Source organism: Bison bison, unplaced genomic scaffold, assembly GCF_000754665.1.
Source record: "Bison bison bison isolate TAMUID 2011002044 unplaced genomic scaffold, Bison_UMD1.0 scf7180017864328, whole genome shotgun sequence".
Lineage (NCBI taxonomy): Eukaryota > Metazoa > Chordata > Mammalia > Artiodactyla > Bovidae > Bison > Bison bison.
In genome coordinates, this window is record NW_011494900.1 from 2,814,075 (window position 1) to 2,820,301 (window position 6,227).

Below are 6,227 nucleotides of genomic sequence, written 5' to 3' on the forward strand. Positions count from 1 at the left end.
ACTGCCGCCCCTCCTAACTTTGAACGTGGAGTAGTTCCTCTCGGCCCTCCTGCGCCTGCGCAGCCGCCGCTCCTTGGACATGGGGTTGCTCCTCTAGGCTGCCTCCCCTGACCTCGGGCGTGTGGCATCTCCTCTCGGCTGCAGCTATATAGTACAGTATTAAATAGTCACTATGCTACATCATCGGAGAAGGCAATGGCACCCCACTCCAGTACTCTTGCCTGGAAAATTCCATGGACAGAGGAGCCCAGTAGGCTACAGTCCATGGGGTCACACAGAGTCGGACACGACTGAAGCGACTTAGCAGCAGCAGCAGCAGCAGCATGCTACATCGTGACCTTGTACATTACATCCCCAGAACTTATCTTATAATTAGAAATTTGTACATTTTGACTGTCTTCAATTTCCCCCATCCTCACCTCCTGTGGCAACCACCATATAGCTTTCATTATTATTTAATATGTTACAGCTGCTGCTGCTAAGTTGCTTCCATCATGTCCGACTCTGTGCAACCCCAGAGACGGCAGCCCACCAGGCTCCCCGGTCCCTGGGATTCTCCAGGCAAGAACACTGGAGTGGATTGCCATTTCCTCCTCCAATGCATGAAAGTGAAAAGTGAAAGTGAAGTCGCTCAGTCGTGTCCGACTCTTCGAGACCCCATGCACTGCAGCCTACCAGGCTCCACCCATGGGGTTTTCCAGGCAAAAGTACTGGAGTGGGGTGCCATTGCCTTCTCCAAATATGTTACAGTGTGGGTAAATAGAAGCAAAATGTTGAAAGAAAAACATAATGACTAGGAAGTCATTTATTGGAAGTCAGAATACTGTAAATTAGATTACCATACCACTAGGCTTGATTGCTTAGCATGAGTTGACTGGTCATAAACAGGGAACAAACCGCTGGTTTGTATAACAGATTACACCAGGTGACAAAGCTGGGAAGCTGTCGTAATCACTCAGGGCAACGGGGCTGGTGGACTGGAGCAGGGTGGCTGCCGTGCAGGTAGTGAGAAATGGTCTGCTGCTGCTGCTAAGTCGCGTCAGTCGTGTCTGACTCTTAGTGACCCCATGGACTGTAGCCTACAGACTCCTCCATCCATGGGATTCTCCAGGCAGGAGTACTGGAGTGGGTTGCTTTTGCCTTCTCCGGAGAAACAGTCAGATCTCACTAGAAATTCTTAGTATACTAGGACTCTGAACTAGAGAAGTTAGCTTGTTCGACGTTACCTAGTTACTGAGTGACAGGTGCTGTGTTTGCATAAGAGAAGCTAGCTCTTAAATTACAGACTCTGGAAGACAAAGGTTCAGGCTGAATCTCACCTGTGGCAAACAGTTCAATTTAACATGGTTCTGAGCAAAATGTGGGTACTATATATACATTTTTCAGACTAAATACCATATATGAAGCAACTGTTACATAAGCAGATAGCAGGTGCCTGATGGGGTTTCCCTGGTGGCTCAGTAGGTAAGGGATCCGCCTGCAATGCAGGAGACACAAGAGATGTGGGTTTGATCCCTCATCATGAAGATCCCCTGGAGGAGGAAAATGGCAACCCATTCCAGTATTCTTTCTCGAAAAATCCCATGGACAGAGGAGCCTGGCAGGCTCTCATACACGGGGGTCACAAAAGACACAACTGAGCAACTGAAGCACACGCTGCACAGGTCCCTGATAAAATATAGCTACCCAGGCAAATATTTTGTGTAGATGTAACCTAGGTTGTTTGTGTTTTGCTTATACTGAAAGAACTTGTTGGATGATGTTTCTCATGGCGGGGGTGGCGGGGGAGGGGCTGGCGGTGTGTGTGCACTTTGGCTGGAAACATAAACGAGAATACTAAGACATATATCCCAATATCAGCTTAAGGAATATTTTACAGAAATTGAGGGATGGGGAATTACAGAGACAACAGATACTATCCTGAAAGCTGCATGAATCTCTATAAATAGTTTCTTTAGAATTTTATGGATCTTAAAGAATCTGACTTTTTGGATTCAGTTTGTTATTCATTTGATAATGTGAGCCAATCCTGTGTGTTGCCCTGACAACGAATTTTAGTAACATAAAGAAGTGCTAGCTGTTAATTGGTATTCAGATTAGTAGCTGGTGTCTTTGCTCTGTCTCCATGGTAACCTAGCTGTCACGTTCTCATCTCTAGCACAGTATTGAGATTTCCTATGTGTGTCTTAATCCACATTGTCCACAGCCTCTGGCACAGTGTTTTACTTTTTTAATACCTCCAACATGATCGCTTTTGAGCTATTAGCACCATTGCTAAAAAGCAGTTGCTCCCCTGAAGTCAATTTCATCCTCTATACATTGCAGACTTCCATTTTGTGGCTTGTGTGCCTTGAGGTGTTTGTTTGGTTGTCTGTACAGAGAAAGTTTTGCATAACTCCATACCGTGTATGGAATATGGATATTTTAAATATGTAAAATAGGGCAACACTGAATAAATAAGGAATACTTTTTCAAGGATGTTTAGCTGCGGTTAGAGGTAATAAGGGAGAAGGAAATGGCAACCCACTCCAATGTTCTTGCCTGGAGAATCCCAGGGACGGAGGATCCTGGTGGGCTGCCGTCTATGGGGTTGCACAGAGTCGGACACGACTGAAGCGACTTAGCAGCAGCAGCAGAGGTAATAAATATGGATTGGAGGGATAATTGCCAAATGAAAGAAATGAGGTCTAACGCAGGGGTCTTCAACCTCCAGGATCTAATGCTGGTGGAGCTGAGGTAATAATGATAGAAATAACAAGCACAATAAAAGCAATGCACTTGAATCATCCCCAAACCAACCTGCCACTCCCTGGTCTACAGAAAAATTGTCTTCCACCAAACCAGTCCCTGGTGTCAAGAGTTGGGGAGTGCTGTTATTTTCTGTACTGAGAATATATTCTCAAACTTTGGTTGGATAATGCAGAGATGTGTCATATATCCATTTTCTAGCAATTTCCTATTAAATGGAAAGTAGGGCTTCTCTCCATTTCTCTCATTTTTTCCTATTTAAACTGCAGCCACCTCTTTTCATTTGACTCTCACTAGTTTTGTTTTTCCAACCCTCAAAGTTAAGGTAGAATTATTTCCCAATCATAAGTAGTTAGCTTATTAGTCATAGTTAGTCTTCCTCATCATTACTAATATACTGAACCCATGATGGAGGCAAGGAAAATGGTCTAGGAAATATATAGCTATTAATCTTTTCATGGAGATATACATACTAGAAATAAAACTAATTTTATATTCATTCAACACTGGTTTTAAATTCTGGATTTTTCATTTACTAGCCTTGTGGCCTATTAAGCTTAGGTTTTAATTATAAACTGTAATGAATATGTAGGCGAACACCTTAATATTCCAAAGTATTGACAAAGAGCTTACAATGCCATCAGGAGGGGAGTTGCTATTTAGATTCACTATTAATGACTTACTAGGTATTAATGGTTCGTCGTTGTTAAGAAGCTCTTGTGATGTGTTGGTATCTCACGTGGTTTTCTGTTAATGAGTCATTTGATCAGCTTCAATCCGGGAAGTTCATCGGAAAATATGCTTATACATATGTAACCCAAAGGCCGGCTTCTTTAGATTCCTGGAAACACATGAGGTTAATTGATGAAATCAATTTGAAATTCCTGGAGACTCAGCAAATTTCAAGACTGCTACTGAGACCATTACAGGGGCTACTGGTGCAAGGATGACGATGTATTTCTTTTGATACAGTATCTTCCTTTATGCTTTTCAATCAGTAGTTAAGTGGAAATGTCCTTGATGTGCTTTGTTTCACAAAGCTTTTCAGTAGATTTTTGTTCTGTTTTTTTTTTTTTTTTAAATATAAAAATGTAGCAAAAAAAGGGGGGGAGAATGTATTTTTTAAAAATATCTGGCCTATGTTTTGAGTTTCACACTCTAGACAGCAGATTATATGATTCATATGTATTTTACTGATGAACAGTGCAAGATTGATGGCAAGTCCTCACATAATTATGAAGTCCAAATACTACCTCTTCAGACTTCTGTGTTTTATACCACTAAGCAGCATAGCAGTGGCCCTAGTGATCCACAAGATATTTTGGAGGAAAATTTTCCAATGAATCCTAAGTCAGTGGATCACTAAGTATAGTATGCTAAAGAAATGCTAATTGCACTTGCAAACATATGCCCTGTGAACAGACGTGCACAGATGTACTTGCTAGAGATTTATCCATACTTGGGGAAGAAATAAGAAGACAAAGATATTTTACATTTTTTCATGATGTCCTCTTCAGTGTGTTTAGTTCAAAGCTGTCACACAATTTCCAAATAAAGATAAGATGAACTGAGATGGGATAAAACTAAAAAGACTCCCTAACAAATTAGGCTATTTCTCAACTCTTTGCAGTGAACTAAATACAACTGCAAGTGGACTATCTGGTCATATGACAACCCATAAAAAAGGGTGACCTTTTTGAAATCTGAAGCCACTCTTCTCTGCATTTTCGGCTTTGTTGCAATCTGTTTTTTAAATTGCTGCTTAAAAGCAATAGTTGGTTCTGTAGTCAGATGCTTTTTAAAAATTGAAACACAGGGACCTATTATTTTGATTCAAGCATTTGTTTTATTGAGGGCTAGGTAGTAGCCTGCTGAATAATTATGTTTTTTAAATAAATTAGTGAGGAATTAGGTGATAGAGGTGAAGAAAAAACCTTCTGGGGATAAACAGGATGCTGACTTCCACAGGGAAAATTACTTGACAGCACTGTAAGACAAGAGTTGCAAACCTCACTCTCCGACTGTCTCACTTGCCTTCAATGGCACCCCACTCCAGTACTCTTGCCAGGAAAATCCCATGGATGGAGGAGCCTGGTGGGCTGCAGTCCAGGGGTCACTAAGAGTCGGACACGACTGAGTGACTTCACTTTCCCTTTTCACTTTCATGCATTGGAGAAGGAAATGGCAACCCACTCCAGTGTTCTTGCCTGGAGAATCCCAGGGACAAAGGAGCCTGGTGGGCTGCCGTCTATGGGGTCGCACAGAGTCGGACACGACTGAAGTGACTTAGCAGTAGCAGTACTCAGCTTCTGTACAATGGAACACCTGAAGAGTCACAGTTTACCTGGTGGTGATTTTATGGCCATGTAAAACTGTACCAAAGTCTCTCACTGTTGCTTTCATCCAGAACACTCTAGATAGACCATTTCTGAAGCTGGTCTAACTTCTTAAACCTGCCAGTCACATTTGCATGGACGTTTACCCCTCATGACCAGCATAGCGTCTCCCACTTCTAATACCCTTTGAATATCTCTATCAACTAAAAAGATATGAATTTTTTCATTTCACTCTTCTCTGCTAATATTTCATCATTTCCTTACATGTGCATCTATTTCAGAGAGGTCAATCAAAAACTATAAAGAAAAGAAAAGGCTAAATGAGGTAGTTTAAATGGCTACTTAGTATATACAATTGTGATGAAGGAAAGTTTGGAAACAGCTAATATTAAGGAAAAATGGTCATCTCTAAATTTTCAATTTAACATTTTAATTTATAGAAATATTCTAATCAAGATTATATATTTGACTCAAAATTTTATTTTCACATACTCTTAATTATGATACCTCAAATCATTAAATGTCATAAACATTTTTGGATGCCCATAATATATGTGATACAGTGGGAATTTCTGTAGAAATACAAAGAGGAGGAGTAGTTGCCATCCTTAATCTCAAGGAGCTTACAAGGTTAACCAGTGTATCCCCTTATTTGAGGGCAGAATACCTTTTGGGGGACAGAAATGGTATGGACCTAACAGAAGCAGAAGATATTAAGAAGAGGTGGCAAGAATACACAGAAGAACTATACAAAAAAGATCTTCACGACCCTGATAATCATGATGGTGTAATCACTCATCTAGAGCCAGACATCCTGGAATGTGAAGTCAAGTGGGCCTTAGAGAGCATCACTACGAACAAAGCTAGTGGAGGTGATGGAATTCCAGTTGAGCTATTTCAAATCCTGACAGATGATGCTGTGAAAGTGCTGCACTCAATATGCCAGCAAATTTGGAAAACTCAGCAGTGGCCACAGGACTGAAAAAAGTCAGTTTTCATTCCAATCCCAAAGAAAGGCAATGCCAAAGAATGCTCAAACTACTGCACAATTGAACTCATCTCACACGCTAGTAAAGTAATGCTCAAAATTCTCCAAGCCAGGCTTCAGCAATATGTGAACTGTGAACTTCCTGATGTTCAAGC

At 41.2% G+C, this 6,227-nt stretch overlaps 1 long non-coding RNA gene across 1 annotated transcript in view; it reads right to left on the reverse strand.

The window, feature by feature from the left end:
• Positions 1–6: 6 nt before the first annotated feature.
• LOC104998368 overlaps positions 7–6,227 on the reverse strand; it is a 125,966-nt gene continuing 119,745 nt past the window's right edge. The window contains exons 2-3 of the long non-coding RNA XR_826448.1: positions 3,432–3,589; positions 7–144 (exon numbers count right to left, since the gene is read on the reverse strand). This is a non-coding gene — a long non-coding RNA (uncharacterized LOC104998368). The remainder of the gene's footprint in view (positions 145–3,431; positions 3,590–6,227) is intronic.